The following is a 27,120-nucleotide window of genomic DNA, read 5'->3' as shown; positions in this document are numbered from 1 at the left end:
TTATATGTTATGTTATGAGTAGGAAGTTCTTAAAAGTTTGTATAACTTTTGAAGAACCAAAATTTCTTTTTACATAAATGATTATGTTAATGATACTTTCAAATTAGGATTCTTAGACGATGATTGGGAACATAGTGACCTGTTGACTCTAAGACCTTTTGTGAAACTATTTATTAATGTGATTAGTTTACGTGATTATGATGTTGATGAAGTATTAAGATATGCATTAATAATTCGTGCGTATATGTTTGAAATGTTCAGATACAATGGCTTCAATAACTAAGAACATAGTGGCTAAACTTAATAAGGGAGAGAAATTGAATGGCGATAATTATGAGATTTGGAATCTCAAAATTCAGTATGTGCTAGAAGAGTAAGAGACACTTGAAACTCTTAACCAGGTTATGAAAGAACCTGAGGATGGGACTACTGCCCAGCACAAAAGGGATAAAGATCCATTTGCTGCGTGGAGAAGGAAAAACTCTCTTGCTCGCATTACATTGCTAAACAGCATGGACAATGATATCATGCGAGAGTTCAGACATTTTGAAAATCTAAAGACATATGGGCCGCATTGACAGCAAGATTTGATCGAAACTGCTGTGACCAAATTGAGACAACTCACTATTTGTTTTGACTCCTTCAAGATGCCTCATGGGAAGATCATGAAATAGCATCTGAGGCAGATGTCAAATATGATAAGTGAGCTGAAAGATGCTGGCCACATACTCACTGATGAACAGTAAGTGCATGCAGTAATCCGTTCATTGCCTCAATGTTGGGAGCATATGAAGATCCACTTGACCCACAATGAGGGTATGAGACCTTTGAGGATTCTATGCGGCATCTTGAGCTGGAAGAGGACTGTAGCCTGGTGGCTAAATCAGAAATCGACATTTACTTTACTGATTCTAGCTCACATGGAGTTTCGGGCTCCAAGCGGAAGCATCCTGGTGGGTTCAAGAAGTGGAAAGGCAAGAAAACAAGTTCTTCATGCAAGAAACTGAGATTTGACCAACGGGAGAAAGGAAAGCGTCCTTTCAAGAAGAACATTTCAAGGGTGAAATATTACAACGGTAACAAAAATGGTCACTTTGCTCGCGACTGTGGTGAGCCAAAAAGGGTAGATACCCTTAGTATTCATGAGAGTACTGCTTACGTGTCTAGTTCAATCTTTCTAACTGAATCTAATCCTTTGTGGATTGTAGACTCGAGAGTCGTAGACCATGTAGCGAAGGACAGAGAAGCCTTCATGGAGTTCCGACAAGTTCCATAAGGAACGAAGTGAATATATATGGGGAACAATTCCAAAGTGGAAGTCAAAGGCATTAGCACCTGTCAATTGCTCATGCGTGGTAGACGCATATTGTTCCTACATGATGTGTTATTTGCTCCAGAAATTCATCGGAAATTAGTTTCAGTGTTGGTTTTAGTAAGACTTGATTTTAATGTAAACTTTCATAGCTGTGGTATAGACTTGTCTTTAGGAACAAGTTATTATGGTTCTGGATATTTCTTGGATGGTTTCATTAAATTGGATGTTAATTATTACGAAGTTAATGTTAGTTATTCCTTATTTACATCCTCTGATTTTTATGAGAATGATGTGAATGTATGGCATGCTAGGCTTGGTTATATTAGGCCAACAAAGAATGAATAGATTAGCCAAAGAGGACTTATTAGGAAATATTTAAAAGGTCGATTTGCCAATATGCGAGCATTGCCTAAAAGGAAAAACAACGCGAAAACCATTTGGAAAATGAACTAGAGCTGAGTTTCCTTTGCAATTAATCCATACAGACATCTATGGTCCAATGAAAGTAAGAGCAAGGCATAGAGTTGTTTATTTCATCACATTTATTGATGATTATACTTGATTCGGACATGTCGATTTGATTTCTCATAAGTCCGAGGCATTAAATTGCTTTAAAAGATTTACAAGCTTAGTGGAAAATCAATTAGACAGAAAAATAAAAGCATTAAGATCCGATCGAGGTCGAGAATATCTGTCTGATCAGTTCAGAAATTTATATGATGAAAAGGAAATATAAAGACAACTGTTTATTCTACATACTCATCAACAAAATGGTGTTGCAGAGAGGAGAAACTGAACCTTAATGGAAATGGTTAGGTCAATGATGACACAAGCTAACTTACCTATCACTTTTTGGGGTGATGCTTTATTAACTGCTGCCTATATATTTAACCGTGTGCCTTCTAAATCGGTTACTTCCACTCCATATGAGTTATGGACAGGCAGAAAGCCTGATTTAAGCTTTCTAAAACATTGGGGTTGTGCTGCCTATACTCGTGAGTCTTCTCACAAGTATGAAAAATTGGGTCCAAAATGCAAAAAAAGAGTATTTTCATAGGATAAAAAAGGGTATGTGTTCATAGGTGAATAAAAAAGCGGAAGTATAACTGAATTCGAATCACGGGATGTGACATTCTTAGAGAATTAATTTCCTAAAAAGGGCGAAATAAGTGGAGATTACTCACTATATGAATCTATGGATCGTGATAGTGAAGTTAGTGGAAGCATTGTGACAAGTGGGGAGTTGAGTGCAAACCAGTCTCAATTGCAACCACTTGATGAGACGATACCACTATTATCTAATCCAAGTGGGAGCACAATGGAGTATAGTGAATCATCAGGGGTACAGCCTCCCATATGACAATTAAGTCGTAGAAGCGTTCCCCGTTGACGTTTTCACATCGAAGGAGATGCTTTCATGATCGCCCCAGAGAATGAAGATGAGCCGAAGAATGTGAATGAGGCTCTACTATGCCTTGATAAGGAAAAATAGATACATGTAATGGAAGAAGAAATGGAGTCGTTGAGATCAAACCAAGCTTGGAAATTGGTTGATCTTCCAAAAGGACGCAAAGCTATTATGAACAAGTGGGTTCTCAAAATAAAGCGTAAGGCTGATGGCTCAGCTGAGAAGTATAAAACTCGCCTTGTGGCGAAAGGATATAATCAACACGAAAGAATTGACTTTGAAGAAACTTTTTCTTCTGTAGTTGGATTTACCTCTATTCGCCTTATTCTAGTAATAGTAGCTAGTATGGATTTTAAATTTCATCAAATGTAAAGACTGCATTTCTCAATAGAGAATTAGAGAAAGAAATTTATATAGAACAACTTGTTGGTTTCATTACAAAAAGCCGAGAGCAACATGTGTGTCGATTATTGAGGTCGATATATGGCCTTAAGTAGTTTTTGAGACAATGGTATATACGTTTTCACAATACTATAATGGCATATGATTTTGTAATGATTAGTGAAGACAATTGTGTATATATCAAAAGATCCAAAAATCAATTTATGATCTTATCATTATATGTTTATGATATAATAATTGTCGGAAGTAGTATAAAGTTTGTTAATACGATCAAGAATTGGTTATTTTCTAATTTTGAAACGAAATATATGGGTAAAGCTGTATATATTCTTCGAGTTAAGATTTCAAAAGATCATTCAAAGAAATCTTTATCCCTTTCACAAGAGACGTATGTAATAAAATCCTTGAGCGATTTCGTGTGCAAGACTGTAAATCAATATATACTCCTATTGCAAAAGGCTAAACATTGAGCTACAAAATGTGTCTTAAGACTCCACAAGAAAAGGAGTAAATGGAACATGTTCCATATGCTAGTGCTGTTGAAAGCTTGATGCACGCTATGATGTGTACAAGACCTGGTATTTGTTATGCAGTTAGAATGATAAGTAGATACCAATCAAATCCAAGTCAAGCACATTGAATTACCATCAAAAGAATCTTGAGATATCTGAAGGGAAGTGCAGACTATGTGCCGACTTATTAAGGACGTGATCTGTACCTTGAAAGCTATACTGATGTTGACTAGGGAGGAGATTTAAAGGAAATGAAATCTACCTCTTGATATGTATTCTTACTGAATAATTGCGCCATATCTTGGAGCAGTAAGAAGCAATGGTGTATAGCCTTATCCACAATGAAAGCCAAGTTTGTGTCTCTATCAGCAGTGGCACAAGCTGAGAATGCTGCAAATCCAGTATTGATCTATTGTGATAGCCAAGTAGCAATAGCATACACTAAGGATCCCAAGTACCATGGAAAGACCGGACATATATATATATATCAAGTATAACTATGTTAAGGACATGTTTGCACGAAAGGAAGTAAACGTGCAGTACATATCTATACAAAGGATGATAGCACATCTTATGATGAAGTCGATTCCTAGAGAAGTTTTTCATGGTCATGTTAGATCTCTAGGACAGTGTAGAATATGATGTACTGAATATTGTAATTTCTCTGAATGTTCACTATTAATGAAGTTTTTTATTATCAATGTCTATAATGAAGTTTTTTATTATCAATGTCTATGAGTTTATATGACATTTATGAATATCGATGCTAAGTGCATTATATTGAAAGGGTATGTTGGACAGATGAGAGATTAGCCCATTCACACTGGTAATCACCTCTACTCACTATGTGATGAAAAGAGATGAGACAATTTTAAGCTTATTATCTAGGTGATAATTGAGAGCTCAAGCTTGAAGTATGGATGTCGCCTTAACAGAATGTTAAGATAAGGACATATAGTTTATTATGTTTGAAAGTGAAATGACCCACATATTTCACTTTACCTGTCTTTAATATCAGATGTGAGTTCTGATAGATGCTTATAAATAGAGTAGATTTGTGAACTCAAGTTAGACATTGGGTATGTCTGAATTATTATTTGTACGGTATTGAGAGTAAAGACATACGCTTTATGAGAAAGGAGAGAATACCGTAATACGTATTTTATATTACATATGCATGAGACGACTGATAAGAGTTGTCAAAAGTTATGATCTCAATCTTTTAAGCCGTGTGAGACTCTTGAGGAAAATAGTTCCCCAATTAAGTGTCCTCACAACTCTTATTTATTCTCAAAATTTCTATTCAGTGTTTGCTATCTTAGGGCGTTGCCGATAATCATGATAGTTCTGTCTAACGAGACATTTCTAGAAAAGCGAGCTGGACTGAAATAGAGAGGTTCAAGGAAAGAGGAAGATCAATTTATTTATGATGTCACATTCTATTTTTGTATTCATAGGTCGACCAATTATGATTTTGAGTAAATTATAATTGTGAATATAATATACGAGATACTAAAAGAGATCAAGAGAGATAAAAATGTGATTGATTGATGTAGGGAACTGCATACTGATTCTACTTTGAATAAATATGCTCAATTTGAGCTGTTATATATTCCTAACATATATACAGCAACGAGCTCTTGAAGTATGCTGGTTGCACAGATTATTTGCCAATATGAACTTAGAGAGTTGTGTTTAGCCCATCGTAGGCGAGTGGGAGATGAAATGCATAATGGGTGGGCCACCTAAGATGGGCCAAACCCAGCCCATGAACCACAAGGCCCACAAGGTGATTATTTGCCTTTTACTATAAATAGTTGACTCTCGAAGGAAAACGAATGTGATTTTTAATATACACAAATAAGACACCTCTTTGAAAGAACATTTTCTTCGATTTTCCTTCTAAACACTAGTTGGTACTGAAAATAATCGAGGATCACTCTCAAATGTGCAAAGTGGCATTTAATTCGTGGAAATTCCGGTTATGTTCGTTATGTGATATGCCTGTACGATCGGTGGTACAAGTTGATGATTATTGGGCACGTTTTCCGTGTTATTCAATTGCGTTTCGAATATGTTAATTGAGAAATGTATTTCCCAAAAAAGATGATGAAAAGTGACGAGGAGGAGCTCCGGTACAGGAATGGAGAAGAAGACCCAACCAATATGGTTCCTTAAAATCCACGTGACCAAAGGACATCTAGATATGAATTTGATAAGCGCACTTGGGCAACTGTAGGGGTGAGTAAAAGGAACCGTCCGGACAGGACTGAACTGTTAGTAGTTTGCCCTAAGAATCAATCAAGGTTGATACTCTAATATTAGTTGTGAATTAGGTTGTGTCGGAAAACCGATCTTCACTATACTTAGGTAGTCATAATGTCTTACTAGAGACCGCTTATGACTTGTGGGCCAAAAGGATTTTGAGCACACTGCTAATGTTTAGTGAACCTATAGGGTCGCACACAATAGCAAACTGAGTTAATATTTTCTGTGCGCCGGGATCTACTTACAATAAGAAGTAGATTTTAATTTATTCTCTATTCAAATTATTTACGCGGTTGTGCACGTTATGAGATAACGATTAAACGTACGATTGAAGGTGGACAGTTTGGCGGGCCCAAATCGCCCGGCCCCACTTCTTTTAATTCGCGTAGATAATGAGGATATATATATAGCGTGTGGGTGACAAAAAAACCCTAAGAGAAGAAAAAAACGCCTCCAAGAGAATACGAAGAGAATCGTTCTCTGTTCAGAGATCTTTGAGAGAGTATCGAAGATCAAAGGCGATTAGGAAAACGAAGTCCAAGATCTTTAGCTAGCACTTGGATCGTTAGAGACTTCCGTTCGTGTGTGTGGATACCGGTAGAGGCGCAACACTTGGGGCGCTAATCCATACACAATCGCTTGTCGATTTACCTTCGATTTGCAAAAGGTACGTGTCGAAATTCCTTTTCGATTTCAATATACGCATGGATCCTGTCTAGGGTTCTATATTTCGTTGCGTTTTTACCGTTGATGAACCCAACACGAGCTGGTTGGTTCTGGGTAGTTCCCGAGCGCATCGGTCCAATTGCTAGTTTCATGTGTGGAATCACCCACAAGGACTACCCGGACTACACCGACTTTTTTTTTTTAATTTCATACAAATCCGTAAAAACTAAAAGGCCCTAATCCTTATTCCTTCACAAACCCTCATGATGTTCACTCTTTCACAGATTTGAAGAAAACTTAATCACTCCATCCACAGAGCAGAGATTGTCACTGTCTGTGTCTGGGAAAACATGGTCATGCATGAGTTGGGATTTCACTTCCCATGCTTAGTTACGATTCACGCGAAAATTGTGATAGCCCAAAGGAAAGAAACAGAGATAAAAATGGTTATGTGTGTCAAGTTGAGCGCTTAAACAATAATTAAAAACCTTAAGCTACTGAGCCAAGCTTGGTAAGACCAATTTGCTTGCTTTTGGTCAGGAGAAATCCACTTCTCACACAGCAAAAACATAGGAGAGCCAACCTTCTCCGTTTGCCAAGCACCTTCCACAGTCTGAAGATAATCTGAATGCTTACTGTAGAGGTTAAAGAATCCGAAAGGTCTCGGAGGTTTGAAATCATCAGGAACCAATTTCATTGATGCAGGACAATGATCCGAAACATCGGAAAATCTGGTCATTATTGAAAGGTTCATAACTAAATTAGCAAAATCGAAAAGTTTATGACTGAATTATCATTCGTACAATAGATTTACAACTTTTTTGGTAATTCTCCCCATCTTAAATCCACATCAACAAGCGACGTGGAGGTAATGGACATGTGGAATTGACACATCGGATCTGGACCATATCATTAAATGTAAAGTTAACAGGGTTCGGATTTTGATACATGACGCAAGTTGGTGATTGTTTATGAGACAAAAAAATTCGAGTAAGATGTTGGTATTTATTTAAGGGAAAATTGGCCATGTTATGTGTGATCGGCGAATGTGGGTACTACGTATGTTTTGTTTGTTTGTTGGGAGTGGGTTTCCGCTTAGCAGAGTTTGTCATTGTCCGTGTTTAGAAACATAGTCATGCATTAGTTGGGATTTCACTTTCCATCCTAGGTTATGTCCACGTGAAAAGTATATTGCCAGAGCCATATATTTTAGTGATTACAATGGAAGTGACCGAGATTAAAATGCCCACTTTGGCAGCCAAACATCCGAATCAACACTAGAAAACAACCTTGTCAATAGAAAACCGAAAGAGTCACTTACTAAGCATAGCGGTAGCATGAGATCATGAATTATAATATGTGAAAAAAAAAACTGAGTTCTTCCCGAGCAACATAGCTAGAGAAAGATACACATAGGATACCACTTTCCGAAAGAGAGGCTTGACAAAGATAAAATTTTATCTGGCGACAGTCCTCTTTGTGAAGAAAACCAAAAGAGTCACATACTAAGCATAGCGGTAGCATGAGATCATGAATTAATATGTGAAGAACCAAACTTGAGTTCTTCTCAAGCAACACAGCTAGAGACTGATACACATAGCATACCACTTTCCGAAAGAGAGGCTCGACAAAAGATACAATTTTATCTGGCGATAGCACTCCAGTCACATTTCTCCAATGATTGCAAAGTAATCAAGAAACCGAATCAGGTTCTATTATAGTAATTTATAGTCACAGATAGGAGTGAGCGGTCTCAGGATTGATAAGTTCCAGACCTGGAACTTGGAACCTGCCCTATTAGGACCGGTTCTCGATTTTTGAACTTAATGTCGAATATATAAATTCGATCCTATCAACGATGTAAGAAAATAATGGAAATTCGCACAACACAAGAATTTACGTGGTTCAGCAGGGGAGATGTTCCGCCTACCTACGTCCATGGGGAGAAGAGATCCGTTTCACTAATAACGTAGAAAAGTGTACATCCACTCTTTCTCACCCCCTGCCTCTATTCTAGAGACCCGTTTCGTCCTAAATATATATAGCGAAACCCTACATGGTACAAATTACAAAATTGCCTAGTCGTCAGGGGGCCTTTCGGAACCGCCTCATAATATCTTGAATAACAGAATACAAGACATCAACCTCAACACTTAAAACATACCTTGTAGACCCTGAAACCGAACTCGAGGATTCTTTGTTTTTTGGTTTCATTACTCTTTAAAATATGGACCTATAAAGTTCAAAGTTGATGCCAATATGATCTCAATGCTTCAATACTCCATCATAAATAAACATTGGTTTTATTGACTAAACAGATCGGAAAACTATGAGCCCCACCCATCAACTTCACATCTCTCACAAAGAAACATCTTTTTTGGCAAATTCTTCTAATTTCTCGGCAACTTCCATTGTTTTATGCCATCACAACTTTTTTTAAATTTAGCCAAAGGTTTTTATGACTTTGTCGTCTAGGCATGACGAAGCAGCCGTGAAATTCCTTAGCTGGAAAAGCGAGGAACCAAAGGCGGCAACAAGATGCAATGCAAGAGTAAGAAGAGAGAATTAGGATTATCTAGATCCAATTTCCCAGTTGGGTTCGGTTCCAGGATCTGCTCGGTGCCGGTCCTCATCCCAAGTCACAAACACTAAAATTGGAATACAATAGTCCCTAGTAAAGTAATTCTACTTAATGTTAGGCCTTCTTTTTGATCCTCGAGCCGAAGATCCGGAACCACCCTCTTGAAGTTGCCTTTTCACCATCTCCAGAGAATAAAAAACACTTAAAATTCATGTCCAAAGTTTCCAAAACTTGCAGTGTTTCTAGATACAGCAACCGGCGCGGCCAAGCCAGCAAAGAATACATAGGGGGTCCAGATTGGCCCCTATGTATACTTTGTATTTGGGCTCAAAGAACCTTCTAAACCATTAGCAATCAACATTGACTCAAGTCGAATCTCAAAGAAACTTCTAAACCATTCACAAGCAACATTGTCTCAAAATATTTGGGCTCGAAAATATTTCAGGTTTTTAACTACATTTTTGCTCGTGCCAATATAGTGATTGCATTTTTGACAATTCCAAGCGCCATCAAGTTTGACTAACTAACTAACTAACTGGGTCAAATGTTTGACGGCTGCATAAAGCGCACGATCTAGAAGAAACCCAGTTAAAAATCTTATCTTTCAAGAGTGTATTTATTTCACGAAAAATTAAAAATTTTAAAAATATTTAAAAAAAATAATTGATTATATTATTTAAAAAAATTAGTCAACGAAAATTATTTTCAATACTCAACTATTTTCATAAGTGATAAAAATAATTTTTTTTTATTTAATTTTGTAATCGATATAAATTATTATTTTTTTAAAAATATTTTTCGAACCTTGAGTTTTCTGTGAAACGAGCGCGCTCTAAATGTTTTCTCAACGAGGGATTTGAGAGAGAGTGAAGATTTACAGAGACATAAGGCGGCATCAACGCGTGCCCGAGTAGACGATAAATATTGTGCGGTCGAGAAAGCTCTTTGAAGGTACGGGCGAAGTTTGAGAGCAACGTCTTGTCGAGTGGTGTTGTACTGAAGAGGAGTGGACGATCAAGATCTGAACTCTCACTGTTGCCCCATTTCCTGCGGTTGGATTTCTCTTTAGAAGTCCTCGGAGGTCTGGGTGGCGTTGGTTGAGCGCCGGAAGCTGTGGCCAAGTGACTCAGTCGGACGAAGATGATGAACAGTGATGAGGTGGAGCTCGTGCCCGGACAGAAGAAGAAGACCGAAACGGTGTCGTTTCTCAAATCCACGTGAGCAAACGACATACTACGTATGAAATTGATAAGCGCACGTGGGCAAGTGGGTTGCCACTGGGCAGAGTTTGTCCCTGTCCGTGTCTGGAAAAGCAGGGTCATGCATGAATTGGGATTTCACTTTCCATGCTTAGATTATGATGATTTCACTTCCCGAGCTTAGATTATGATCCACGTGAAAATTGTGATAGCCCAAAGGAAAGAAACAGAGATAAAAAATGATTATGTGTGTCAAGTTGAGCGCTTAAACAATAATTAAAAACCTTAAGCCAACTGAGCCAAGCTTGAGAAGACCAGTTTTGCTTGCTTTTGGTCAGGGGAAGCCCACTTCTCACACAGCAAAAACATAGGAGAGCCAACCTTCTCCTTTTGCCCAGCACCTTCCACAGTCTGAAGACAATCTGTATGCTTACTGTAGAGGTTAAAGAATCCGAAAGGTCTTGGAGGTTTGAAATCATCAGGAACCAATTTTGTTAATGCGGGACAGTGATCCGAAACATCAGGAGCAAAGAGGAAAAAGAGTGAAACCAAATTGACTAACAGAGTAAATACATTAATTTGTGCTATTAAACAAATTGTGCTTATTTTATTGTGTTCTCTGCATTTCCTAATTTGCTTTATGTCTACCCTATGTTACAAGCTCTAAGAAGCCATCTTTTGAAAAGCGATAGGATCGAAAGTTTCGACAAAGTTTGGAGGCCATAATCGAAGTGTAGGCCTTTTATGAAATTCGGCAAGAGTCAGACACTAAGGGAGACATTGTAACCAATTTCAAGATTTTATGGGGAAATTGCAAAGATTGAAAAGTCAGGGGGCGACTTACAACAAGTGACAAAATTTGGGGGACAAAAGTCAATTCACTTTCATTGTTGGGCAGATTTGCCCTCACTAAGAGGATCTAATTAGTCATGTGACAAGCACATAACCGGAGCCCCAGTTAAAAACATGGCCGGAGTCAATGCTAAGGGGACAATGCGCAACAGGCGCCAAAAATCAGGAGACAAAATGTAATTCACCAGCCACATCGCATCATTTCGCAGGTATCCACTGCCAAACTTCTAAGACTCTTTTGGTTCTGCGACGACATGGATTTAATTAATCATGATTCTTTAAACTAACTCAAACCTCTAATAGATTCTAATGTTATGCATGCGTATGCACAAAAATGTTTGTGTTAATGCCCAGATTTGTGTATGATAACCACACGTATAAGAGAATACAAAAATCTTGCGGGACTCGATACATAATTTGGTTCTGGTCTGCACTTGTTTTCGTAGTGAAGCAAACAAGAAGCTTCAGAAGACCGAAAAATTCTCCGTGAGATGTGTTACAAAACCTTTCATGTTATTGTAAATCGATACTTATTCTCAACAATTTTATTCAGTCTGTATATTCGGAAGCTCAAGAAAGTTATTCGGGACTTTACAACCTGTCAAGTATGTTTTTGAAGACCCACATAATCTAAGTTACGAGATTCGGACGCAAGTTATTCGGATGCGAAGCGAAGTTATTCGGATGCGAGATGCGGACGAAGAAATTATTCGGCACAAAAATTCTTCGGACGCAGACTCAGAGACTCGACTCGAGAGTTCTTCGATGCGGACGTTGAATTTCTTCAGGCACGAGAATTCGAGATCATATCACAACAGGCTAGTGATTTGGCATGGATTTCACAGAAGGAATGTTCGATTGTCTCAATCTGAATCAAATTGATTGACAATCAAACATCACGACAAGAATGCATTACAAGACAAAGCTCTACTTATGGAAACTAAGATTCGATTGTATGGGCGACCCAGAATCAGCGGGATTCAAATACGTTATCCAATGGCTACTCAATCCTTTCTATACAAATCTGTCCAAGGTAAAGATTGGAAGATGATCCTCTGAATGTTTGTCCAACGGCTAGTTTGGAAGTAGATGAGTATTTAAGGAGATCAACGAGCAGGAAGGAAGTACGGAATCAAGAATCAATAAGTCCAAAGTCTGAGCTTCACTTCAATCATTTCTCTTTGTCGTTACCGGGAGCCAAACATTAAGATCTTGAGGGACACTTTGTAAGAGTGATTGTGTGAGATAGAGAGTCCTATCATACACAAGAGTGTTAACACTCGAGAAGTTGTAATTCCTCTTGATTACATAGTGAAATCCAAACCAGTGAGTACTGCAAGCGTGGAAGAGTGGACGTAAGCTTGCTATAAGCGCGAACCACTATAAACTTGTGTGCGATTCTCTATCCCTTATCTCTTACTTTATATTCTCGCACATCAAAAAGCACCGTCTATATAATCTGTCTTGAATCCGAATTTTATTCGAGACTCTTCCGTGATTTATTTTGTTTCCGCATAAATTATTAAAAATTGTTTTGGATCACCTATTCACCCCCTCTAGGTGATTCTTGCTAGCTACATCAAGATGTTCAGGAAACAAGCAAGATTCCAACACCCTGGAGACCAAAGGCTTGCACTCTCTATCACTTAACCTTCCTGAAAAGGCTAAGGTACGAAACTGGCAATTGGCCCTTTTTAAAGCCACTAAGAGCTACCATCTCATCCTCTTCCTGCTGCTCAATCCCAGCTAGATGTACCTCAGTCTTTTGGGGATTAAGACTAAGACCTGACTTGTGCTTAAATCTCCGAAACAGGCCTGAAATTTCATCTGAAGAATCCATATCCCCTTTGAAAAAGATCATGAAATCGCCGGCAAATTTCAAGCGAGTAAGTTTCACCTTAGAGCACTGGGAATGGTGCTTTATTTTGCCTTGAGTTGCAGCATTATCCAGTCATTTTTCAGAAAGCCTCCATCGCCATATCAAGAAGATGCGATAAAGGATCACCCTCCCGAGTCCTTTCTCACTGTTGAAGACCACCATTTAAATATACAGAAAAATAAGGACAAGCGATGCAAGCTCTCAGCAACTCTATAAATCGACTTTGAAACTGTAAAACCTTCATCATGGCAAAAATAAACTTCCAGCTGATTGAATCAAAATCCTTCACGAAGTCAGCTTAAATCATTCTTCTACCAGATGTACCGGCCTTATGGTAAATTTTAACTCATTCATGGGCCAGAAGCACATTGTTAGATAAGTTACTGCATTCAACAAAAGTAGCTTGGTTGCAACTAATGAAATTGTGAGAATTTGCTTCAATCTATTGGCAGGCACCTCACTTATGCTCTTATAGATGATATCGCAACAAGAAATTGGCCAAAACTGAGTTAACTTAGAAGCATTCTCAGTTTTAGGAATTGAAGTAATAACAGCTGCATTCACTTTCCTCAGGAGCTTAGCAGAGTTAAAAAAATCCATAATTGCTTTCATGACATCATCTCCAATTACAGACCAAGCAGATGTAAAATAAATAGGCTGAGAATCCATCTGGCCTAGGTGACGTATCGCTATTCATTGATTACCTAGTCTGCTAACTTCAGAAGCAGTAACAGGCTTAGAAAGATCGTCTCTCTGCTCCAGTGAGAGCCTGAATTCTAGCAACTGACTCGAGTTCCATCTTATCGGGAAAAGCATCATTAGGTGTCCTCTAACAAAGTTTCATAAAAAGCAATAGCCTCCCGAGCAATATTTTTATATGATATAACCTCCCTAGCACCCTCTGTGTATAAGACTCTCAATGCCTATTTAGAAGTCTGGACCTGACCTTTACAGCCCTGCGGAAAAAACTTGTGTTTTGATCATCAAGTTTCGACCAATCTATTCTAGACTTTTGCTTATAAGAGCCTCCTCCGGATTTTTCAATTTCCATAGCTGAGCCCTCGCCTCAAATTCCTCCTTTAAGATTTAATCACCAAAAGAGCCATGAAGAATTCGATTTTGTAAACAAGACAAATGTTCCTATGCCTGAGAGACCTGTTCTATAATCTTCTCACAATTTACCTTACCGAACTTCCTAACAGCCTTTTTTGTGCTACTCAGCTTCTCATACAGCAAAAACATAGGGGAGCTAGTCTTCTCGGTTTGCCAAGCACCTTCCACAGTTTGAAGATAATTTGAATGCTTACTCTAGAGGTTAAAGAATTTGAAAGGTCTTGGAGGTTTGAAATCATCAGGAACCAATGTTATCAATGCAGGGCAATGATTCGAAACATCAGGAGCCAGAAAAATCAGCAGGAGCAATAGGAAAAGACTAAACCAAGCCTCATTCCCCAGAGCTCTATCCAATTTCCTTTCCACATATCCCAACATTCTCCTGTAAGACCAGGTGAAGGAGTTACGAATAGTATTTATGTCCTGCAGCTCCAAGTGCAAGAGCAATTGCTTGAAATCCTTCACATCTCCAGAATGAAAATCATCAGAGTTACTAACTTCAGGGGCAGAGCAAATTGTGCTGAAATCTCTGGCAAGAAGCCAAGGCTGATCAATAGTTCGAGAGACCACAGGGAGCTGATCCCAAAGTTGTTTCCTCTCTCCAGGCGTATTAGCAGCATATATGACAGAAGAGTAAAAAGTATCATAATATGACTTTACAAGACAGGACCAATCCGAGAAAATGCTATTAACAATTTGAGTAGCATTTTCTTCTTCTAAGTTTCTAAAACACAAGACAATTGAACATCATTGTTTCTAACAAGATCCATAACAAGTCTATGCTCATGGCGCTTAAAACCTCTCAAATTCCAGCATACAATATTCACGAGGAAAGAGTTGAGGAGCTAGCGTACCATCTAGCTTCTTCAACTCAGCTTCCAGATTAGTGCTCTTCCTTCTACCTCCTCTCTGATGAACGACTTTGTTCCACACCTCACCAGCAGTAATGGCAGCAGCCCTAGCCTTCTTTGGAGAAAGTTTAAAATCTCCAGGTGTAATAGCACCATCCTTATCAACTATCAAAGTCGATGGAAGCCTCCTCTAATTCAGTCAACATGTCAAGCACTTCCTCTTCTTCCTTCTGAACATCAACAGAGGATAGTACTACAAACTGATCATCTAGTCACACCCTCCTCACAGAGAACTCTAGTAATAGCATTGGATTGTGAAAATCTTAGGAGAGGACATATCAGCAAAATTCTCAAGGAAAGACACTTTTCAGGAATCCATTTCGAACTTTTCTTATTCTTTGGAAAAATGACCATATCTGGAGCAATTAGCACATTCTCTAGAACCCCCAAGGTACTCCACCGTGACTTTAACCATCTTATTTTCGTCCAACAACACAGCAACATTCCTAGGCAATTAATTAAAGACAAAAACCACCTCAACACAGATCTTTTGCATACGAAAGTCTTGTGCCGTTTCTCGTAGCACATACACACCAATGGAACTAGTAGTTATATAACTCAAGCTCTCCAATGTCATAAGATACAGAGTATCTCTCTGTAGCTTAACCCAAATAATAGTTTTCACATCACAGACCTCCAAACTTTGCAGTTCAGGCTTCCATTTGGTCAGCACAAGAGGATAGTGTGCATTGGCGTGTAATGATCTACTGCAGTAGATTTATGACAAATGAACTCAAACCTTCTTCTTTTTGCGTCTTCTTCGGGGATTTGCGCAAAATATTCGGATGGATCAAGTCAATTTAAACCGTAAAAGTTTCATGGGAGTTGTAAATAATTGCCAATTAAAATCCTGAAAACATGTGTAACGTGCTAGATTGCTGTTATGCTTTCTTCTACAAATTCATAACTTTAACTATTATTTTCATACTGTTTTGGTTCCCTTCCAATTTTTTCCGTGAATTAAATAAGTATAGGAAAATTTGCATGTCTTGCGTGTGCTTCAATGATAAAAATTCTTAATTTAGCAGAAGGAAGTTCATATCTTTTCACACCCAAAAATGATTTTCTGGAAAATAAAGTCTCAAGTTAGTTAAGACAAGATTTTGGAGCTCTCTCGCTCTATTTACAAAACTTGTTCCTCTCATGCTTCATGTCAGGTGATACCTAGAGCCAAACCATGCTTCACAGCTTTCTCCCCAAAAAGACTGTTGGTGAGCTAGCTAGATTCATTTTCCTCTGGTCTATAGAGCATTGACCGATTAAAAGTCATTTGACCCGATGGTAGCTCGTCTCAGGGTTACTGACATGATTGGACCTGGTTGGATTTCATCATGCAGTCAGCTTGATCCGGTAAGCTAGCAGCATTCGAGACGGCCAGTCCAATGCCAACTTCTCTACCAACGATCGTATTTTCACTTGACTTTGACAGCATGAACTAGGAAAGGAATTTTCCTTTTGGCCATTGAATGAGAGTAAAACACAGATGCATAATTCTGTCATCGAAAGATACTGAAAAATAGTAGATGCTAAAATGTACATAGATTAATTATCATAAGTGATATCTCGAAGCGGTCTTAGATACCAGTGTACAGGCACATGGTGGATTGTCATGGAACTGTCAAGATTCTGGGCTTTGTCATTCTAATGGTCAGAATATTATATTACAAATAAATGAAAATAATTGTGTAAAGCAAATAAAAGTCTGCTAAAGTATATCAGTGCAATAAACTAATAAATCAAGATATGATGGGTTGGGACAAACGAACAGCCAAACACTTCTTGAAGAAGAACCCTCGTATCGAGGTACTTTATCAGATCAGCTTGGGTGATCCATACAAAGAAGACCAGTTCTATTGGCAGCCCCAGGTTGATGGTACACAACTACATTTAAAAATGAAAGGGTGATCAAGAAAAAATAATAGAGAAAATGGCAATGATCATGAATAATATTAATGCATCTAGGGCAGCTTATCCTTAGATGCTTTGCAGAAACTAGGTCCTTTCCGAATAAGACGCTCTCATCTACCCAAGTCAATCATCATGCGTCAACCATCATGAATTTTCCTTCTTTTTTTCCCTGTAAAATAGTGATACTTTGCAAGTGATGATCGGCTTGTGTGGAAGAGTGTCACGCCCCGTACCCCACGAAGCGAGAGCATCCCACCTTCTGTCGATAAATTGCGACGTCCCAAGAAGAGTCGCCGACCCACGCCCATACAGAGATCAAGCACAAGCGGAAGTATAAAATAAACAAACCCAGACAATTACAATATGAGCCAAGGATATCCGTCCAATAAACAAGATTCAACGCAGAAAATATGTACATACTTATATTACTATTTTAAAACTCTTTTACAGTGTTCACGACAACCAAAAGGAAACACCAACAGCTGGGAATAACCCAAACAGTCACTTCTCCGTTCGCTCCATTCCCACCGAGGTGCATGCTCGACGGCCGCTGGATAAAATGCGATATTCCCAAAAAGAGGTGGTGACCTCTGCATCCTCTTTGGGGTCTGAAAATGTTTCGGTTTACAACCGTGAGACGAATCTCGGTGAGTTCAACCCTTAAACCTAGGCTAGGCTAGTATGCAATCTCCGACCGGAAATAAACATTTAAAATCATAACACAACCATAATCATACAATTCTCTGACCCTGCAGGTTAGACAGTCTAATATGTAATAATCACGGGACATACGTGTCACACATTATCACACGTACGCCAATCACATGCTCATACACCGAGTCTCACACACTCGCATGCTATTCAATGCATATTTATGCATGCAAATGTCATTGACATGTCATGCACATTTCTTTGGCCCACTGGCCCACACTGGCACACTTGCCCAATTAATTATTATTACGACTCGAGTCATCAATTTTTTCACGGCCCGGTGCGTCTAGCACACTTCAAAGTGCATGAGGCGCGAACGATCCGGCCCGGTGTCTCTAGCACGCTTCAAAGTGCATGAGGCGCAACACTGTTCTCCTTGCGAACCGGCACCTTCCAAAGTGCATGAGGATGGTCGCCTTCCGGACGTACCGGGCATCGTCCCGCTTCAAAGTGCATGAGGACGGTATCGACCCGAAGGTCCTTAGGTGATCACACAGCTCATTATTATCTCGAACCCGGCGTATAACGCTTCAGGGGTATTTTAGGTGATCACATGCTCATGGCGGACACGCATGCTCGCACAATTTCATCACATGCCTCACTCTTGGCATACGCAATGCGTGTCCATGTTATGCAATGCACCACGAGCACCAACATAATTCGGACACCGAATGTCACAACACGTGCTTAATTGGCCCAATTAATACCGTGTGGCCTAACGTGCGATTCACAAATCAGCAATTCATTGTAAACCAAACTATGGCCAATCGTACTCCACAAAATCAGCCATACAACATACGACATAGCAATACGAAATTAATCACAATCAAGCACAGTTGACGTACAATCAGTCAACCCGGGCATACTCGGCAATTTCACCAACGAACTCCTAAATTGGTCATTAAACCCCATTATCCTTCCCAATAATTCTCATTAATCCACTAACTTTTTCCCGTTAATAAATTCTACTAATCGGTCCTCAACCCAGTCTGAAATACACACCGATATTACCTAAGCCATCCAACATGCACCGATAACACCTAAACCGAGTCCAGGAAAAATGCAATATCGGTCCTAATCCGGGTTTAGGAATTTTACTCACCTAATCCAAAGTCACGACGTCGGGAACGGCGGCCGATCACCGGTGAATAGTGAAACCGGCGGCGGAATTCCCGGCGGACGGCGGCGCGGTGTACGGACGGTGAACAACACCCCGTACGGACGGCGTGAACAGTACCACCCTCCCCTCCCGTACGGACACTTGTACGGACGTGAACAGTCGTACGGTCACTGTACGGACGGGCTGAACGGCGACGTATGGACGTGCTTGGAGGCTGGGTGTCGAACGGCAGCGATCGGAGCTCGGGCGAAGCTCGGCGATCTGTTTGTAAAACGAAAAAAAATGAGAAAAGAGGGAAAAAGGAGAGAGAGAGAGTTGTTTTTGACTGAAACCGGGCTGATGGTGGCTGCTCTTGGGTGAAACTAGCTGCTGGTGGTGCTGGCTCGGCGGGGACAGCTCCGGCTGGTACTGTTCCGGCGTGAACAGTACCAGGACGTGCAGAAACGGAAACGGCAGAAATGAAACGGGAAAAGAAGAAGAAGTCTGCGAGGGAAATGGCCGAATGGTCTGCTGGAGAGAGAGAGGGTCTGGTCAAATGGGTCAAAGATGGTCTTAGTGGAGTCCAAGTGTCATTATCTAAGCCCATTTGACAATTTTACCCTTGATCCAATGGACTAGATTTGATCAAATCCAATAATTTAGGGGTAAAATGGTCTTTTGTCCCCAACCATGGTTGACCAGACCTGGTTTAACCTTAACTCACCTTGGTTAATCCCAAAATTAAATCCAATTTTCGGAATTAATCAAAAATGGCCTAGGGGCATTTTCGTAATTTTCCGATCCCGAACCGAAATTCCAATTTTCGCACATACGTGTTCCATATGTGCGTGGCCAACATAATATGGCGTCGGAATCGGGAAATTCATCGAGCAAGCCCTCGAAAATCCACGTCAAAGTTTCGGGAATAAAATAATATTATTTTTCCAATTTTTGTCGAAATTCCAATTTTTGGCCAAAACGACTCCTGGTATGCGTGGCCACCCAAAAATGGCGTCGGCCACGAAAAATAACCTCATTTGGCCTCGAAAAGCGACGCTGGCATCCCGGGGGCAAAATCGTAATTTTTCACCCCAGGACCGAAATTCTAATTTTTACTCGTACTAACTCCACATGTGTGTGGCCAGCGTAATATGACGTCAGATTCCCAAAAATAGTCTCTTAAGCCTTCGAAAATCGATACCGAAATCCGGGCCCAATTCCGTAAACAAAACCCGCTAAACTTTCAATTTTAGGGTCTCTCACTAACGGGCGGTTTAGAGATTACGCGTATCGACCTAGGGCTACCCGTATCGTAATGGTCTCGATCATTGAGAGAATGAGAAATTATCACTAGCCCCAGAGGCTACGATCGTTCGGTTTAGGTTCAGGACTGATTGGCCATGTGCACTTTTCGGTCATGCGAGATTCACCTGCGATCCGAGTGTACAACGTTGGCCTTGGCCAAACCAAATCCGTTACCTTTCCTAAGATCGGCCCACATTGGTTCAAAATATTCCCTCGGCATCTCTCGCGATCGTTATCCGTTTCACGATAGGGTCCCCGGTCCACGTACCGCTTTCTAGTTAGCCATGCCCCATTGGTTAGTATCCCGAGAGCGATCGGCTACAGGCGAGACTTACTAAAATGAAATGCGAATAATATCCGTTTTATTGATCCCGGACTTACATCGAAATTCGGGCTGTTACAAAGAGAGCTTCGTGCTCAGGACTTTCTATGTATCCAGCTAAATAATGTGCATAGTTGGACATTGCTGTTCTCTTTGTAGCCACAATGCGCTGAACTGATCTCCACTTCACCACTGAATGGACCTTGCACGCCACCTTAGGCCTTGAAATCTTAGACTTGTAGACTCCGGAACTCTTGCCCGATGGACAGAACCCCAAATCTGCATCGCAACACGCTCAGCGGCGAAAGTGTAAATATTCTGAGGTTTCCAAGAGAGAGAAAATACTCAGAGCCTACATGTTGCTCAATAACTTGATAAAAGAGTATATGGATGGCTCTATTCATGGAGCAAGAGACGCTAACAATACCTTAATGTCCTTATTTATGACCACCTTCTAACTGCCGACTAATATCCATAAATATGCTTCTAACACTTCCTTCTTAAACCGGAGCGTGTAACTTGCATAGGACAGGTGCAACTCTTCTCCAAAGTTTGCAACCAAAACGCTGGGTAAGCCTTCTTACACTAGACAAGGGTATTGACGACCATATTTAGTCATCTAGTGCATAAGAAAATTAGGGATCAAACCAATCCCTAAACAAAAATACTGTTTGCATAGTTGGCATCCGCATTTCATTTAGGTTGTATATCACATGCCAATCACATGACCCTTTCGTTTCACTGTGCCACGGACGACTGCACGTCGGATTACCTCCCCACAAGGTCGAAGATAGAGTAAAATTTGCGGGATAAGAAAGCAACAGCCAAGATTCACGGACGCAGCAAGCTGGACGTTCAGCTCCTCAGATTCACGGCCAAGGGGACATTCGTGCCGATTCTTCATCAAGAGTTTTTTTTTTTTGGTAAAGGATTCTTCATCAAGAGTTCATCCTCGCATCCCATTATCAATTTCTTTCTTCCTCAGATTCACGGACGCAGCAAGCTCGACGTTCACCAAGTCAAGCCATGGCACCTCGCTGCTCCCTGCCATCAACGTTCACTGCTTTGGAAACACTGGAACGAACTCAGTTCGAACAACGACGAAGCAGTTCCCAGCTGCACTGCAGCCGTGCCTCATCATCGCCCTGACGACCACACCGGCTCCTGCCGTCGTGCTCATTTCGTCCAGCGGTAGCCTTGCTCGTCCCAAGTAACAGACCCGTTAGTCCAGTGATGCTCAGCGAGCTCCAGCAGCGACAGCAAGTGTTTAGCAGACTTGGTGAGGTGTCCCGCTGCTCTACTCGTGCATCAGTTATTTTTCTGACGATCACTGGCAGCACCAGCAGCTCGGTCGCGTTCAGAAGCTCCCTGGTGACACCCTCAGCCGTTGCTTTGCCCACATTTGTCATTGACTGCCCCAAGCATCGCTGGTCTTGAAACCACATCGTGGCGGCCACCAATCATCCCCATCGGCACGACTAACAGTCCCACAGCTCCAAGTTAACTGTTGGCCGTGTCTCGCTGGTTCTCGAGTGACTGCAGACTCGCCGTCTACCGTGTCTAGGTCCGTTGGCATCACGAATGGCCATGGCTATCACTGTTCATCCCGGCCTCCTCACTGTCATTGCTCCGGTGTCTATTGAGGCTTGACGGTGGTTCTTGTCTCCTGGTGCTTCTAGTTAGATCACTCAAGGTAAGTTTTGAGGTTTGATAGTTCATGTGGCAAGATAACTTTGTAATACGTTTTTTTATGCATGTTACATAGTAGTAAAGCCTTAGGTCGTTATGTTATGCTTTGATTATTTCCTTGCATTAAGCAAAGCCTATTAGGGCATCCAACTTTTAAGCCCGAAAGTTGGATCCTTAATATGATTTCGTGTCTTAAGTGTGATTTATAACGTGGTTTATTATGCGTGGTGGTTACATAATTTTGATCGCCTGAAGCAATGTGTCTTCCAACTATATCAATGAATCTTGTGAATGACATATATTTTGATACTACGTGAAATTAATTAATTGTCACGTGTATGATACGTACCGTATATCACATGTTTAGGGCAAGTTCATAATTTGTATTTTAGGCTTTCTAGGCTTTCATAGCTAGGGCAATGCATGTTAGTTTTAGAATGCATATAGATCTAGGGCAATCCATAGTTTTTATTAAACAAAAACCAAACAAAAAATGTCAATAGAATCATATAGATTGCATGTAGATTTAAAGTTAATTAGTCTCATATCATGAATATCGTATACTGCATTGTAGGATTAATCTATGGTTAATTCTATCTCATGTCATTTGAATTGAGTAATAAACAAGAAAACACAACAAGAGCTAACTAACATTTCCTCTTAGTCATTTCATATAACTTAGGTCATGCATCATTCCCATGAAATAAAATGCATACATGTCATTGCATATCATCGCTTCCCAAGTTTGGGCTTGCAGTATCCTTGTTGCAAGTAAGTGATGAATAGGAATCGATGTCTACTCATGCGCTCCAAGTTTTTTAATGTTTCAGTAATTTATTTACCGTTTTAATTATTAAGTGCTATATAATTGTTTGTGCGCCCACATGATCATCCTTTCACATATTAGTGGCTTAGGATTAAAATTGACCAAGACCGCATGCAAAACATTTTCGAATTGAAGAGAAAATGTACCGAAAGGACACTAGATTAAAATTGACAAATAACGTTAAAATTTTAACGAATGCTAACGGAGGGTAATGTAGCACAGATGCACCAGTTTTGGGGTTTTTGTGACCTAAAATTAGTTTGAGATACATGTGACACATGTATACGTGATATTAAATCTAAAAAAAAAACTAAGACTAAAACCAGCCACCTACCGAGGACAGTAGCTTGATTTAGACGGAGAACCAATGACCATGATAGAGGGATGCATAGTGGAACTAGGCTATAGAGAATAGACAAGCTCGACTTGTAGTAGACTTCACTGGTATAATGATGCCAGAGACTAGATTGACGAGGCTGCATTAAATGACAACTCCCCCTAACGACGATGAAGAGACTAGCGACTCACGAGATAGAGTTGCTCCTAGAGACAACCAGAGCAAATGTAAGACTGCAACAAGCAGAGGACGATGATGCTACTCTTGAAGACGAACAGTTGCGACCACCCTCGAGGATGGAGATCGGTGGGCAAAAAACAGACTTGGAACAATGAAGGGTGGGGTCTTGGTGTTAGGGTAGAAAAGTTGATGGTAGAGCAGAGGGTTAGAAGAAAGAAAAAGCTAGGGTTTTCATTTAGGTTGCGTTCTCTTGGTGACTCTGATATTATGTAGACATTCTAGGATTTTCAAGAGAGAGAGAGAAAATACTCAAAAATAACATCTCTACTCAATTACTTGATAAAAGAGTACATTGATTCTTCTATTTATAGATTATAAAGACACTTCCAAAATCCTGATTTCTTATTTATGACAACTTACTAACTTCTGACAAATATTCATGAATACTTCAACAGAAAGTATGCTCCGGTGTCAACGTCAAATTGCTAGGGATCGGAGATGGCACTTAAAAAATCTCCTCAAGAGACGACCAAAATTCAGGTCAAACGGTCCTTGTGAGTAACCGGATAACTAAGATGATAACTGCTTTCACCGGCGCTAAAACCGGACGAAACATTCTGCCTTGCCAAGCTGTTTGCCGCGGCCGGATCCAAGATTTTCGCAACGATATGACTCTCTAGCCCCAGACAATCTAATTGTCCGTTCTCTGTGACATTGCAGAAGTGCGATGTTGAAGCCAGGGAGTAATTACATTTAGGAGTCACTTCAGCTCTATCCGGATAAAGACACGGTTCGGTTTCAGCTGCCATAGAGATGCAAAATGACGGATGCGCCAACAAAGAATCAGGAAAACTTTTCTATGAAAGATTAAGAAGGCCAAAAAGAAAGAGATAGAACTAAAATAACAACACAATACCTTGGTTTAACACTGTGTAATCTGGATGATGAAGAGGCGGGCTCAGGCCAATTAACGACTCTGTTGGCAAGTTGGTCAGGGCTCTCGAAGGAGTGATGCTGGGAAGGGTATCAAGCGGCACCCATTGATTCTTGCTATAGTAAGCTTGCCTTCTTAAGTTCTGCACCAAAATCTGTTGATCGAGCAGCGGATTCGATCGAATCCAAAATCGAACGATTACTTATGAATATTCAGAGAAGTGGTTGCGGTATATATTCTGCCCTGTAAACCAACTAGTCCAATAAATTGACACTCAGGCACTTGATAGTAAAGTTTCAGGTTCTGATTTATGTACCTTCTGAGAGTGGGTCAATTTGTCTAGCGACTGGTAAGTTTGGCCGTCAAGCGTTGCTTGAGTAACTTTCATTACCGAATTGAACAGTATACTGGCCTTGTTCGAATCTTGGTAGTAAGCGTACATCTCGTTATCATCGACCACACAGGTACTGGCATGTCTGACCATCGTCTCCCATGTCCGCTTGGGGATCCCAGTGCCAAGTATCTGAGATGACATCACATCACAAAATAAGTAGCATGATGTGGTAGTTAATAATGCTTAGAATAACATGTAAAGAACAAGAGAAATTAGCACGGCTTGACGAGAAATAGATACTACGTTTCTTAGAGAGGACGCATCGACTTCGTGCAGCTGGAGGAAATCTTGAACGGTGTTGATTCTTCTCGAACTCATGCGCTTATGCAGAGGGCTGCCTTTGGCTATTTTCTCCAAACGCCATACTTCATCACTCAGAAATGGAGGGTGGTGCTTCTTGTTCACTGCGCATAACAAGGAAAACTTGTCAATCTTTTTAGTCTTTTTAAGGTCCAAAGATAGAATCACGAATTAATGGTCAAACATCAAAATGATATTGTCAAGATGAAAGGCAAACTTACACTCTCCCCGATGTTCTTTAACAATGAAATTTTCACTTCTCGCTTCCCTTATTCTCGTTTCTGCAGAAACCTTTTGAACAGCTCGAGCTCCTAATCTGAATTTCCTACTTCTCATCCAGCTCGAGTTGTCGGTGATGATTAAATTACGGAGACAACCAATTCCTCCTTGCAAGATCACAGTGAGCTCCCCAGTTGTCAATGGCCTTTTCCCTTCCCTTTCACGAACGATATTGCAATTGAATTCCTTCTCGGTCCAATCCTCTCCCATGTCCGACCCAAAATCGCCATCAAGGACTACAATTTCGAGCTTTATGGAAGCTAGAGGGCCACTTGTAACCCTCTCATTGGTCCTGCCATCTACTAGTTCGATCCTCAGAGGAGTACCATCCTCGGCTTCTATCTGACTGCTTGTGAAGATGGTTGCTGGTAATTTTGTAACAAACTGCAGTCGCAAACTGCTTTCTTCAGAAGTTCCAACAGGATTAGACGGCGCTCTGCGATATAGACTAGAAATACATAAGTTCTCCTGTGCATAAGGGATGTTGACTTGACGATACGATGTCAAAAAACAACTTATCTTGTACTTCAAACCAGATTGCTGTCTAGTATGAATATACTAATACGAAACAAGATCAATATGGTCTCTTTTGATTGGGAACCAACCTTGGAGGTTGATGCAGAAACACATGGAACACTGACCTTAACAATGGATCATGAAAGCTTGAGATCACACGTTCCACTTCCTCACTAACCTGCTTGATGCAGAATGTGAATCAGATTCAAAATGAAATTTTTTAGCAATACAATAGTTTCGTCCTCTTTAGCATCACGATCAAAAAAGGTGATTTCATTAGACTACATGCAGGGCAAATCTTACGGTCCTAGTGTGCGATGTTTACAAATACAAGGAACTTCTGCATAGCATACCAATCAAAATAAATAACTAGAAAAAGTAAGTGTTCATTTGATCATTCGATAAAAAGATACATTCCTTTTTATAAAAAAAAGAGATGAGAAGCAACAAATATTTCCTTTTTATTTGGAATTTAGTTATGAGAACAGGATTCACAGATCTTTAATCCAGATCTTTAATCCATGAAAATGAACCCAACAAATAAATCACTTCAGAAACGAATAATATAAAACAGTGGAGCATATCAGGACTTCATGAAGTATCTTTCATAAGAAACAAGACATGGACAGAACCCTCTACATCTTTGTGATGAAAAGTACTTTTGCCTGAGCCATATATTTTGGTGATTACGATGGAAGTGACCAATAGTAAAATGTTCACTTTGCCGACCAATCATTTGAATCACCACTAGAAAACAACCTTCTCATTAGAAATCCAAACTACGACCACAACAAGCTGACTGAACATCACTAAGCCAGGCGATATGAATCGTAATATCCTATTGGAAAAACCGAAGAGTCACATACTAAGCATAGCAGTTGTATGAAATTATCAATCAAATTGTGAAGAACCAGACTTGAGTTCTTCTCAAGCGACACAGCAAGAGACTGACAGGCATAGCATACCACTTTCCGAAAGAGAGGCTCGACAAAAGATGCAAATTCACCCAGCGACAGTCCTCCATTCTCATTTCTCCGATGACTGCAAAGTAATCAAGAATCCGAATCAGGTCTGTGATGGTAATACACACTCGCAGACACTAAAATTGGAATACATTGGTCCCTAGTAAAGTAATTCTACTTAATGTTAGGCCTTCTTTTTGATCCTAGAGCCGAAGATCCGGAACCACCCTCCTGAAATTGCCTTTTCACCAT

The 27,120-nt window shown here is 40.1% G+C and overlaps 1 pseudogene; it reads right to left on the bottom strand.

Annotated features, from left to right (window-relative positions):
* Nucleotides 1-14,390: 14,390 nt before the first annotated feature.
* On the bottom strand, nt 14,391-27,120 carry LOC115665149 (calmodulin-binding protein 60 B-like; annotated as a pseudogene).

The sequence above is a fragment of the Syzygium oleosum genome, unplaced genomic scaffold (assembly GCF_021117445.2).
Source record: "Syzygium oleosum isolate NSW1041296 unplaced genomic scaffold, Sole_v2.1 Sole_v2.03, whole genome shotgun sequence".
Classification (NCBI taxonomy): Eukaryota; Viridiplantae; Streptophyta; class Magnoliopsida; order Myrtales; family Myrtaceae; genus Syzygium; species Syzygium oleosum.
This window is presented reverse-complemented; position numbering and strand designations above follow the sequence as displayed.